This window comes from Monodon monoceros, unplaced genomic scaffold (assembly GCF_005190385.1).
Source record: "Monodon monoceros isolate NGI ecotype Baffin Bay Population unplaced genomic scaffold, NGI_Narwhal_1 Super_Scaffold_3, whole genome shotgun sequence".
Lineage (NCBI taxonomy): Eukaryota > Metazoa > Chordata > Mammalia > Artiodactyla > Monodontidae > Monodon > Monodon monoceros.
Genome location: NW_021703780.1, coordinates 100,769,303 through 100,782,382, shown reverse-complemented (window position 1 = coordinate 100,782,382; position 13,080 = coordinate 100,769,303). Strand labels below are relative to the sequence as shown.

At 48.0% G+C, this 13,080-nt stretch overlaps 1 protein-coding gene across 1 annotated transcript in view; it reads left to right on the top strand.

Annotated features, from left to right (window-relative positions):
* Positions 1–607: 607 nt before the first annotated feature.
* The window catches only part of RAB7A (RAB7A, member RAS oncogene family), a 69,725-nt gene continuing 57,252 nt past the window's right edge, over positions 608–13,080 (top strand). The window contains exon 1 of the mRNA XM_029244259.1: positions 608–827. The gene's annotated coding sequence lies outside the window, so the exon portion shown is untranslated. The remainder of the gene's footprint in view (positions 828–13,080) is intronic.

Sequence of the window (13,080 nt, the reverse complement as noted above, 5' to 3'; positions counted from 1 at the left end):
CCTTCTCTTCTCTGTGTCTCTTATAAGGACACTTGTCATTGGATTTAGGGCCCCCCCATGGTAATCCAGGATGGTCTCTCTCCAGAGCCTTAATTACGCCTTCAAATACCCTTTTTCTAAATCAGGTCACACCCACAGGTTCCAGGATGTGTAGGGGGGGGGTCACTATTCAACCCACTACGGGGATCAAGAATGATTCCAAAGTTTTTGTACCCAGCAACCAAAAGAATGAAGTTTGCATGAACCAATAAGAAAAGGCTATGAGAGGAGCATGTTTTTGAAGATGGAGCCAAAGTTCTGAGTAGATTCTAATGTGTGCAGGTGGAGCTGGAGCTGGGTAGGGTGCCCCGCCCTCCGCAGAGCTCTAGTGGGTTCAATTTCTTTGCTTCTCTTTTGGTGCTAAGTTCAGGGTCTGAGGCATCGGTGGGTGGGTCCAGCATGGCGCCACCCCGCTCCCGGCCGGGCCTCAAAGATGGCCGCATCCATTGGGGGCAGACATGTTTGGGCCACGTGACCCAGGCCCAGGCCCGAGGCGGCTGAACTTGACGCACGGTAGAGGCGGGGCTCCTCTCCCGCAGCCCTGGCGTCGAGCGTCTCGTGACAGGTACTTCCGCTCGGGGCGGCGGCGGTGGCGGAAGTGGGAGCGGAGCCGGAGTCTTGGCCATAAAGCCCGAGGCGGCGGCGGCGGCGGCGTTGGAAGCTTGGACAGATCGAGGAGCCCGCCGGAATCGGAGCTCGGACTTTCCTTCGCTCCTGTCGACCCCTCGTCTCCTCCTCGGCGGAGCCCTCGCGACGCGCCCGGCCCGGAGCCCAGCGGAGCGGCCGCGGTAAGTGGCGGCCCGGCCCCATCCCCCTCCCGGCCCTAGGTCGCCGGTGCGCGCCGTCCGCGTCTTGGGCAGGCCCGGCCCGGTCTCTTGGGGAGCTCCGTGTCTTCGGGCCCGGCGTCAGGCCGGCCGAGCGTCCGCGGGGGTGTCAGAGGTCGCCGGGTGTGACCCCGGCTGGCGCCGCGCACGCCCGTTTCCCGGGGCGTCCGGCCCGAGACGGCCAGGGCGACCTGGCCTGGGCGGCCCGGCACTGGGGCGGCGGCCGAGGGCGGGGGCCGGCCGACCAGCGGCGGGGGCGCCGCCCACCCTGCTCCGGCGCCAGGCAGAGCCGCGTGCCCGCCGTCCGGTCCTACCGATGCGGATGAGGGTCCGGCCCCGACGCCGCGAGTCCGCGGGGACCCGGGTCACGTGTCCCGGGCTCCCTCGGGCGCCTCGGGCTCCCGCGACTGGGAGCTTTTTATCACAAAGACGTTACGCTGAGGCGTGGAAGAAGTTTCCAAACTTGCTGGGGGAGAGACGGTGGCTGGGTGCAGAGCTGTGTTTGGTTCGGACCGCGGCGGGGCCCGCTTAGGGCGTTCAGTTCGGGCTTCCCCGAAAGGAATGGTTCGCAAAACTGGGAAAATTGAAAATAACAGTAGCAAACATTGGAGCGGTTACTGCATGTTAGGCAGCGTGGCAATATTTCTGCACCGATTATTGTATTTAATTCTCAGAATAGACTTGTCAAGTACCATTATTGTGCCCACTTATAGATATGGAAATGGAAGATCGGAGAGGTTAAGTCATTTGCCCAAGGTCGGAGAACTAATAAGTTATGGAGCGGAGATTTGAGTCCAGGCGCCCAGACTCCAGAGCACTGTGCTCGGCCTCTGGATTGTACTGCTTTCTGATGCCCCTGAAGCTTGTGAAGTATCTTTTGCCACCTGGTATCTGCCTCTCTCCGCCTCCTTTCTTTCTAGTGATGTCATTTGGGAAGCCTTTTCTGGTGCCATTAGTTCTGCCTTAAAACCATAACATATTCCGTTTGCAGTTGTGAGTTTTAACACACTTTTTTGTTTTTAAGTAGTGTAGTGCCAGTAAACTGGGAGCTCTAGTATCATAGCAGAGTCCTCAATTGAGGTTTGAAAGTTTTTGTTACCTACGTCTTTTGTCAAACGAGCTGGGCTGGCAGTCCTGCCATGTGGTTCTTTCCTGTTGAAAATACTGTATCTTCTCTTTGGATTCCAAAAGAACAGGCTCTTGTCTCTTCCTTGTGACTGAAGCAGCTGACGGCCCGCATGACTTCTCATCCATGGATTGATAAAGTCTTCTGTTGGTGTGCTTCTCTCTTCAGACTTAGGAGAGTTTGTTCAGATTTGAGTCCAAGAACTGGAAAGTGAGTTGTGAGTACTTCTCCTGAAGATCTTGTCCAAGCCCTGTTGTAGTCTGATTTCTTTTCTTTTTTTTTAAACCTTGTTACCCAGCCTGATATCCTTAAGTGGGTATTAAGTGTGGTAGCCTTAAGTATTGTTTGCATTTAGATGAGTGTAGCGATGAGTAGCGTTTCATCCATTCATCAGATGTTTTGCGTATCTGCCATGTATCAGGCATTGCCTATTGACTCAGGGAGATAGGCCTGGTTCCTATCCTCAAGGAATTTAAAGATGGTGAGTGACCATGGCCAGGGATTCTCTTGTGGAATGGCTTGGCGGTAGAATTTGAGATTTTTTGTAAAGAGGAGTTATTTTTCATCTCAGCAAGTGCATTCAGAGTAATCCAGGCGGCACGGTGTTCTGGGTAACTTGAAAGCCTTGTTCATTTTAGCAACAGCGTTTGATTTGGTTTGCTTTTGAAGAGAGTTCGTAGAAGATAATATCACAGTTTCTAAATTGGTCGTGTGTTTTGAAGGGTAATTTTCATCTCTAAACTTGTTTTACCTTTTGCTCTCCAGCATTTTTTGTTGTTCACTGAAGAGGGGGTTGGTGTCACTGTCACCTTACAGAGCGAATGTCCGCTTCGGGGGCTGTCTGAGCAGAGGTGCGCTTGGCAGGCTGGGGCTGCTGCTTTAGCCGACAGTGGAAGTTTCATGTGCCGCCTCCCAGTCTCAGTACCAGTATCATCCTAGATAAAACCCTCCGCCACCCCACGTCCCACAAGTCCTCTGGTTCCCCTTCTTTAAGAGGGGATGTGAGTTTTGCATTTGTGGTAGAATTTCAGGAGTAGACAAACAGAAGGGGGAGTGGAATGTAGAAGATACTCTAAAACAGCTTTATTTGGACAGTTTTTCAGGTAATTGTTAGCAGCCTCATGGAGCAGAAATATTTCTTGGTGCCAACCAGGCCTAACCCCTGCCCCAGACCCCATAAACAAAGAGCATTGCTTTATAGCACGGTGTGGCTTTGAATCCAGTTCCTGACCCCACCACCAGGCGAAGCAGAACGTTTTGGTTGTTTGATTAGCTTTTAATAAATCTCCAAAGGGACCTGCCCTGAGAACATCCTTGCCCTTCGGTTTGGCGTTAGTCTTTCTATGCAAAGGTGTAGCAAGCCCAGACCCCACACGTGGGAGAGCCCTTTTATGCACTATTTCTCTCTGAGATTTGATGTAAATGTTTACCATTATTACTGTCATGAGTTGTCTGGCTCTCCATCTACGTAATTCACATATGGCTAAGGAGGACTCACCAGGCTGTTGGTCTGGGAGTTGGAGTCCGGGTGTTCCGGGGAAGTCTGGAGGAGTCCTCCTGCATGAGGCCCAGACGGTGGTTCACCTGGCACTGATGTCATCCCTGAAGGAGGCTGGAGCTGGGGAAGTTAGCCCCCCCCACTTCGCTGCTCCTGGCTTTCTGCTGCTTCCTGTCTCCCCTGTAAGGTGGCGGTTGTATTCCCGGCATTTGTTCCTCTGCGTGATCACACCTGCGTCTGTGACTGCCGTCTGCTAGAGCTGTGTGCTTCTGTCTGCAGTTTGCTGCAGTGTGTTGATCTCTTCAGTTATTTGCTCTCGCACCTTCCCTGTATTTTCTGCTTTTTCCTTCCCGCATATGGCATTAAACACAGAAAAATAGTTTGCACTTATATTTTAAAACTTGTTAATGGCGGTGTGGTTAGTGTGATTTGTGAATCAGAAGTAAAAGTGATGCGGTGCGGGAAATCAGAACAGGCTTTTTAGCACCGTCTCCGACTAGTTTCAATTTTAGTACTCCAGGCTGTGATTTCAAAAACAATTTAAGAATAGCTACTTGCAGAATGTCTCCATGGGGGAGGAAGAGAGCTTGGGAGTTGGTTCCATTGGTGACATGCAGTATTGGCCTTGTTCATCTCCCTGAAGATGCAGGGCTTAATGCAGGGGATCTCAGGCCTCGCCCGGGGCTCTCTGTTTTGGTGATGTCGTCACTGCCGCGGAGATCAGTCTCACTGATTCTGTTGTCCATATCCTGGTTGTCTAGGACTGCTTGCTGTCCGCACAGAGCACGTTTAAGCAAGCCCATCAAGGGAGGCAGGGACCTTGCTTGGCTCTCAAGTGGCCTTGCGTGCGTGCCCGTCCCCAGGTGCAGGGAAGCGCCTTCTCTGGTCTCCCCACCCTCTCACAGCTAGAGGGCTTGCTCTTACTACTGCCTTTCCTGGACTTAAGCTCAGCTCAGTTAGGGAATACTTTAAAATTTCCATTGTGAAGTAAAAAGTTACATCATTGGTTTCCAATCTTAATATGCAGTTTTAATTTTAAAAATTTATTACCGTTTGAGTTGTTTTGAGAGTACACAACAAAGCTACTATGAATTAACCTTTAAAAAACCTGATTGGAACAGCACAGACTTTATGAAAAATAATGCCTCTTACATGTGCTATTCAGCCAGGCTACCGACAGTTCTCTGTGTACTTACAGGCCAGGGGCCCCAGAAATAACTCTGGGTCGTTTGGGCAGCCCACAGGTTAAGAGCCACGTTAAAGTCCTCCAACCTGTCCTGTTTAGTTGATGGTTGTTAAAGAACGTTCTTTTTTTTTTTTAATTTATTTTAGGCTGCATTGGTTCTTCATTGCTGTGTGCGGGCTTTCTCTAGTTGTGGTGAGCCGGGGCTACTCTTTGTTGCAGTGCACGGGCTTCTCATTGCGGTGGCTTCTCTTGTTGCAGAGCACGGGCTCTAGGCATGCAGGCTTCGGTAGTTGTGGTGCACGGGCTTAGTTGCTCCGTGGCATGTGGGATCTTCCCGGCCCAGGGCTCGAACCCGTGTCCCCTGCATTGGCAGGCGGATTCTTAACCACTGCGCCACCAGGGAAGTCTGCATTCATGTTTTGTAGAAGCTTTTCCTACATGGTATTTGTCTTTCAGTGTTTTTTAATGTTTGCCTAGTGCTTAACAGTTCACATAGGATTTCAGCTCGTGTTCCCAGCAGCCCTGCAGGCTTAAGAGGGTGGCCGAGCCTGGGTGCTCAGGTGGCCCGGCTATGCTAATGCTAGTCCGGGTCTCCTGAAACACAGCTGAGGCTCTTTCTGATGCACCAGCCTGGCTTTTTGATTATTCATGATTGCTGTAAAGCACTCAGCATTTGACTCCTTATAAAAACGTATCTTTCTTCCACTGTTTTTTATTTAAAATGACATTTCTCTTTTGCTGATTATTAAATAAGTCATTTCTTTAAAAAAAAAAAAAAAGCTAGGAAAATTCAGAAGTAAAAAGAAGAAAAATTCAATTCACTACTCTGAGGCAGACCGGAGTGTTAACTGGTTGTTTAACTCTTATGAATGTATACTTTAATGAGATTCTATTTTTAAAAGTATGGTATGAGAGATTAACTTTGGAGGGCCCTGGATATTCTTTGCATCCTTTGACTTGTGGGACCCCTCTAGATAAACACTCAGTGGTGGGAAGCTGGGATCCGGAGACTAGCTGTATTTTTCAAATGTTTAGTGGCAACGGGTGAAGAACCTGATGCATTCAGTACCATAATGAGGTTTTTTTGCCGTGGTGACAATGGATCAGTAGGTTGTTGCAACTTGTCATTTCTACATTTTAGTGAACTGTGAATTTGCAGTAGGGCATATGAAAAGCGTACAGATAAAAGAACAACTTCGAGAGTTTTCATAAACTCAGAAATAAGCCCCCTTGTGCCTCCTTCAGGTCATTGTCATCCCCTCCTGCTGCTTTTTAAAAAACTGTTCTAGTTTTCCATTTACCTTTTTTTTTTTAATATTCATTTATTTATTTAGGCTGCACTCAGTCTTAGTTGTGGCATGCGGGCTCTTAGTCATGGCATGCATGCAGGATCTAGATCCCCAACCAGGGATCGAACCCTGGACCCCTGCATCGGGAACTTGGAGTCTTACCCACTATACCACCACGGAAGTCCCTCCTCCTGCTGATTTTTAACACTGTAGTTTAATTTTGTCTGGCTCGATTTTGTGTAAATCATACACTGTGTATCCTTTTGTATCTGTTTCTTTGAGTCATTGTTGCCTGTGAGATTTTCTGTTGGGTGCAGTGGTAACTCCATTTTCATTGCTCAGTAGTATTTGATTATATGATACACCGTAGTGTTTTTATTAACTTATTGATGGGCATTTGGGTAGCTTGTAGTTTGTGGCTGGTAAAAATAATGATGTATCGGGACTTCCCTGGTGATTCAGTGGTTAAGATTCCACGATTCCACTGCAGGGGGCACGGGTTCAACCCCTGGTCAGGGAAGTCCCACATGCCATGCGGTGCGGCCAAAAAAAAAAAAATGCTGTATGGATATTCTTGGGTTTGTCTTTTGATGACTGTATGCACACATTTCCATAAGTTAATACTGAGGAGTGGAAAGTTTTGGCGTGTGTATCTGTATATTGCTAGGGCTGCTATAACAAATACCACAGACTGGGTGGCTTAAACAACAGAAATTCATTTTCTCATGATTCTGGAGCCTAGAAGTCCGAGATCGAGGTGTTGGCAGGGTTGGTTTCTTTAGAGGCCTCTTTCCTTGGCTTGTAGGTGAACGTCTTCTCCTTGTGACCTCATATGGTCTTTTCTCTATAGGGGTCCGTGTCCTAACCTCCTCTTACAAGGACACCAGTCTGATGAGGGCCCACCCTCATGACCTCGTTTAACTTTAATCACCCCTTTGAGAGCTCCGTCTCCAAATACAGTCATATTTTGACATTTTGAGGTACCAGGGGGTAGGACTTCATAAATTCTTGGGGGGGGGTGGGGGACAAAATTCATTCCGTAACGGTATATGCTGCACCTCGGTAGACGCTGCCAGCTTTCCGAAGCTGTATACTGCTTTACCCTCCCATCAGCGGTATGTGAGAGTTCCAGATATTCCACATCTTTGCTGACGCTTATTTTCATTTTGCCCTTGTGGTGCTAGCATCGTATCTCCCTCCAGTACCAGCATGGGGAATCCTTGAGGGGGTGGGGAGGTTGTTTCTGGAGCCATATGTGTCATAACTTGAGACTGCCTCTTGTAAATGCTTTTTAAATCCGTTGGGGATAGAAAAGCAGAATGACTTCAGTCTAGTGAACAGTTAGCCCCCCTTAGTTGCCCTTATGGGTTAGTTTTTGCATTTATAATCTGGACTCATTCCTGGGGATGGAATTGGCTTCAAAGTGTCACCTGTAGGGTATAAATCAAGCCATGGTAGAGAGTGCTTTCACTGAAGTTCTTCTTCCGTCTGACACTTGGATTCCCTCATACACGTGCTAGGACTAGGTCTGTTTTGCATGTTCTGACTGACCATTTAGGTATTAGTTGGTGTTTGACCAGCCGCCTTCTGGCTGCGTGATCTTGAGCTTTGTGCATCCACTGTAGACCTCGGTTTGATTGGAATAATATTACATGCCCCTGCCCTTCCCCCACTCGAATCTCCTTGAGGGCAGGGATGAATCATTATTCTAGCATGGATCTTGAAATATTACTCAGTGAACTTAAAAATATTTTTCCAGTTCTCACTTTGGACACTGTTTTACTATCTGTAGCATGTAAGTTTTGCTTCTGGGCCACTGATTAATATGGATAGCCTTCCTGAATGATAAATTATGTGTTCTGTGTTCATTTGACACAGTTTTATTGTCTACTGTAAGAAAATACTGCTGACAGCTGTGGGGAGTATCAAATAAAAAACACTGGAGGTTTAGGAATAATTGTAAAAACAAGACAGGTGAGAGTCACAAAAATGCTGGAAGTGTTCAATGACTGGGTTAGGTGGTGCTGAGTAGATTTTGGATGAATTGATATGGAGGAGAGACTTGGGAAAGCCATTGTAGTTGGAGGGAATGGCATAGCAAACGAATCGAGGTGGGGGAACGTAGGGCAGATGGAGGGACTATGGTACCTCAAATTGGGGAATGGCAGTATGTATGGGGGCCAGACTGTGGTGGGGAGGGGACGAACTCCAGTGCCATGTTGAAGGATTTATGTTTAACAAAGTGGTACTTCACTGGGTGGTGCTAGGATAGGGCGTAATCCTTTCACTTGATGGTCACAATGCTATTGGGTAAGACTGATGCTGTCCCAGTTATGGATTTATAGTTTACCTAAAGAAACACACATTAAAGGATGAGTGGGGCTAGGACTGAAATACAGGTGGCATGCTTAAACCTTCAGAGAGGTACTTGCTCAGAAATGCCTTTAACACAGGTTAAAAGTAAGAGCTGGTTTGGGGGGATGGGCTGGAGAAAGAGAGCAGTTAGCTTGGTTTTCTTCTTGAGCCACTCAGCCCGTGTGGACACTTCTTACCAGTTTATGGGCAATGTTTTATTGGCTAAATGCCTGAGATAATCTAGGGTTCATATCAAACGTTCAAACTATTGAAAAATAGTTGTGTGTAACTCTCGTTTTCCATTCTGTCTTACCAACAAATAAAAAAAAAGGCACTGTCATCGTGGTCTGTTAATACAGACTCTTAGCTCTTGGTTTGGCACCTGCATTTAGAACAGTGGGAGCATCATAGTCAAGAATCTGTTGATCCAGGGGCTGCAGAGTCCTCGTAACAAGAATTGCTTTCCAAGGAACTTGATTCTTTGAGAAGGTGGGCTTAGTTTTTCCCCTCCCCACACATGAATCTGATACCTTGAACAGAGTATATATATACACACAGACAGATAATCTCTTTACTTTTTGTAGAGCTTAATGGTTACCCTGTTGATGCTTCACTTCCAAGTTCAAACTAAGCAGCAGCATTTGCCTTGTCAGAATATTTTTTCAGATGCAAGAGCAGCCTGAAAGAACATGCTCAGTATCCCGACTAGCGCTCCATATTCCAGGTTGGCAGATGTGTCTTTAACCCCAAGAATGCTGAGAAGAATAGCACCTTCTTTTTTTCTTTTTTCTTTTTTCTTTTTTTTTTTTTTTTGCGGTACGTGGGCCTCTCACTGCTGTGGCCTCTCCCGTTGCGGAGCACAGGCTCCGGACGCGCAGGCTCAGCGGCCACGTCTCACGGGCCCAGCTGCTCCACGGCATGTGGGATCCTCCCGGACCGGGGCACGAACCTGTGTCCCCTGCATCGGCAGGGAAGCCCTCTTTTTTTTTTTTTTTTTTAAAGACAAGTACTTTTTTTTTTTTTTAATTAATTTATTTTTAGCTGTGTTGGGACTTTGTTGCTGTGCGCCGGCTTTCTCTAGTTGCGGCGAGCGGGGACTACTCTTCGTCGCTGTGTGCGGGCTTCTCATTGCCGGGGCTTTCTTGCGGAGCACGGGCTCTAGGCGCACGAGCTTCAGTAGTTGTGGCTCACGGGCTCTAGAGCGCAGGCTCAGTAGTAGTGGCGCATGGGCTTAGTTGCTCCGCGGGCCTGTGGGATCTTCCCGGACCAGGGCTCGAACTCGTGTCCCCTGCATTGGCAGGCAGATTTTTAACCCCTGCGCCACCAGGGAAGCCCAGAATAGCACCTTATGGAAGAGAATAGCCTTTGTAAACTTTAGTGATCTTTTTAAAGTGTTCTTTTAAAGTGTTTTTGCAAAGAGGGATGCTTTGACTAGTCTGTTTCTTTTGAAATGTAAATTTCCAGGTAGTGAGTTTTCCAGCAGCATCTGACTGAATTGGCTGGGTTTTCCTGTAGTAACAATCTCAAAATGGCCAGCGTGGGGGCTTCCCTGGTGGCGCAGTGGTTGAGAGTCCGCCTGCCGATACAGGGGACGCGGGTTCGTGCCCCGGTTCGGGAAGATCCCACATGCCACAGAGCGGCTGGGCCCATGAGCCATGGCCGCTGAGCCTGCACATCTGGAGCCTGTGCTCCGCAACGGGAGAGGCCACGACAGTGAGAGGTGAGAGGCCCACGTACAGCTAAAAAAAAAAAAAGGCCAGCATGTCCAGTATGGACTTTCCAGGGGCTCTGTGTCATCCTTACTCCAGCTGAAGAAGCAGCCGCAACAGTGTGGGACGCTGTTGGCTGTCTTGGCAAAGTAAAGGAGAACTGCTGGAGGGTCTTGCTCCCGTGACTAAGTGTTCCAGCCCAGAGATGACACGTCACTTCTGCTCACAGCTCACTGGTTAGAGTGAGTCACACTGCTCAAGGGATCAAGAGGCGCTTGACTTGGAAAGCACAGAGTTGGAAATATTGGAGAAATGGTGCTAGTTTTACAGTGGCTGGCTTCCGTGGGTAATAGCTGTTGGGGGAAGGTGCCTCATTTGCAGATTCTTGTTCCATTAGCCAATAATTTAAATGCAAAAAAGAATACCAAGTTGCCCATAAATCTTCTCTCACAAATCAGCTTCCTATCGTAAGAAATTTATTTCTTTTAAATGATAAGTGGGATAATCTCAATTCGATTTGCACGAAGTAGGCGGGCGTGAAAGGAACGTTTGAGTGTGAGCCCTCCCTTGCCTTCTACATTTTCAGTACCCTCGCCCAGCCCCCCCCCCATCCTTCTTGTGAAGTGCTACCGGATAGTCTTGAAGTGGTCCTTAGGTCCCATTCCTTCCCTGGCGCAGAACCCTATGTTTTTCTACACAAACTGTCTCCAGCTTGTCTTCCTGGCTTTGTCCTTTTGATGCAGACCCTGTGTTGCCCTGACTTGCTGTATTTAACCTTTTCCTGACCACACTTTGTTCCCTGCTTCCTACAGTTCGGTTCCTGCCACTCCCCTTCATCTCCGTGTTCTGTCTGTTGGCGTCCTGCCTTGCTCAGGCACCACCAGCTTCATTTCCTAAGTTTTTCCCATCATATTCCCACCTTTCACTGAATCCCTGGGACCTGTATATGTGTGTCTTAAACACGTGTTATAGATGTTCTACCTACTCTAGGAGAGGGTCTTAGGGTAAATCCCAGACTTATTTATTTAAACCAATAAGCCTTTTGTGGTGGGTGGGCACCATGCAGCTTGCAGGATCTCAGTTCCCGGACCAGGGATTGAACCCGGGCCGCGGCAGTGAAAGCCCTGAGTCCTAACCACGAGGCAACCAGGGAACTCCCAGATCCTAGACTAATTTATGTTTTCCCTGCAAAGGTAACCATATGAAAGAAAGAACTAAAAATACGTTCCCCGAGTGGCTTTTGATAGATACATACACACACACACATCTGTTGTGCTCCCTGCTGAAAATTCCTCACCTTGTTTGAAATTGGTGCACCAGAAGCTGGAAGATTGTAGAGGCTTCCTTAAGCAGGGCCACGGGATAGATCTCAATGGAGTTGCTAAGCTTCAGTTTCCACTGCTGGAAAATGAGAGTACACTGGTCCCCCCTTATCCCCAGTTTCGCTTTCTGCAGTTTCGGTTACCTGCGGTCAACCGTGGTCCAAAAATATTAAATGGAGAATTCCAGAAGTAAACAATTGGTAATGTTCAATTGCGTGCTGTTCTGAGTAGCATGATGAAATCTCGCTCCTCCCCACCTGGAATCCCCAACTGTCCACATTCTCCGCTCCAGACGTCCAGGCCTTGACACCGCCATGGCCCCACCATCTGGGATCGCTCCAAGCGATGGTCCGCCTTTAGATGTGTAGTCAGAAGGCCAGCAGTGGCACAACGCCATTTTATCCTCTCACGTCACAAGAAGAGGTGGGGTGAGTACAGTACAGTAAGATATTTTGAGAGAAACCACATTCATATTTTATTACAGTATATTGTTATAATTGTTCTGTTTTGTTATTAGTTATTGCTGTTAATCTCTTTGCTTGCCTGACTGAAAGTTAAACTTTATCATAGGTGTGTATGTATAGGAAGAACAAAATGAACAGGGTTGGGTGCTATGTGTGGTTTCAGGCATCCACTGGGGTTTGCCCGTATCTCCCATGGATCGGGGGGACTAAGTGCCCGCAGGATCCTTCCTATTCTAATTTTCTTCGGCTCTTGCTCATACTGCAGTGGCGTTTGCAGTATCCTAATTGGCAAGATGACATCATGGAAACGTAAAGGACCCTTTCAGCCACGGAGAAGCTGTCACCTATGTGGAGCCCTGCTCATTCACTTCTTTAGAGGAGCGGGGGGGACCTCACTGCTAGGTGGCTAGATTTTTCCTAGAATGACTTGTTTCTAAATTACAGAAGCAGTGTAGAAGTCTTAAAGTGAATGGTTCTCTGTCATCCTTCCGATAGTTGGTGACCGTACTTCCAGACTTACCTTTTTCTGTTTAAAGGGGGTCATACAGTGCACACTCTGTGTCTCTTGCTCGTTAAAGACTTCACTCAACACCCATCCGTGTCAGTGCCTGCTGTTGCTCGTGGCTGTGTGCTGCTGCTGCTGGCGTAGGCTAACGGTCCTCTCAATGAACACTTCGGGGAATTCTACCTTTTCTCTGTCACAAAATTATTTACTGTTTATCTTTGTCCAGTTACCTGGTAGTTTCCCTGAGATATAGTGGTCATACGTACGTAAAATTTGGTACTCATTACTATAGTACCCCCAGGAAGGTTGCGTACTTAATATTTGTAGTTGGAGAATTCTATTTATATAGTTGCCAATTGTCAATTTTCTTAGTGTTTGCCAGTTTAACTAGTGGGGAAAATTTAAATGGTGCCTCATTGTTTAACATTTCCATTTCTTTGATAAATGGATTAAACTTAAAAGATTAGCCATTTTTCTTTTGTGAATTGGCTTTTGTTCTTGAAAGCTCAGGTGAGGGTTTTTAAAAAACCGTATAGCGGGGCTTCCCTGGTGGCGCAGTGGTTGAGAGTCCGCCTGCCGATGCGGGGGACACGGGTTCGTGCCCCAGTCCGGGAGGATCCCACGTGCCGCGGAGCAGCTGGGCCCATGAGCCATGGCCGCTGAGCCTGCACGTCCGGAGCCTGTGCTCCGCAACGGGAGAGGCCACAGCAGTGAGAGGCCCGCGTACCTCCAAAACAAACAAACAAACAAACAAAATATATAT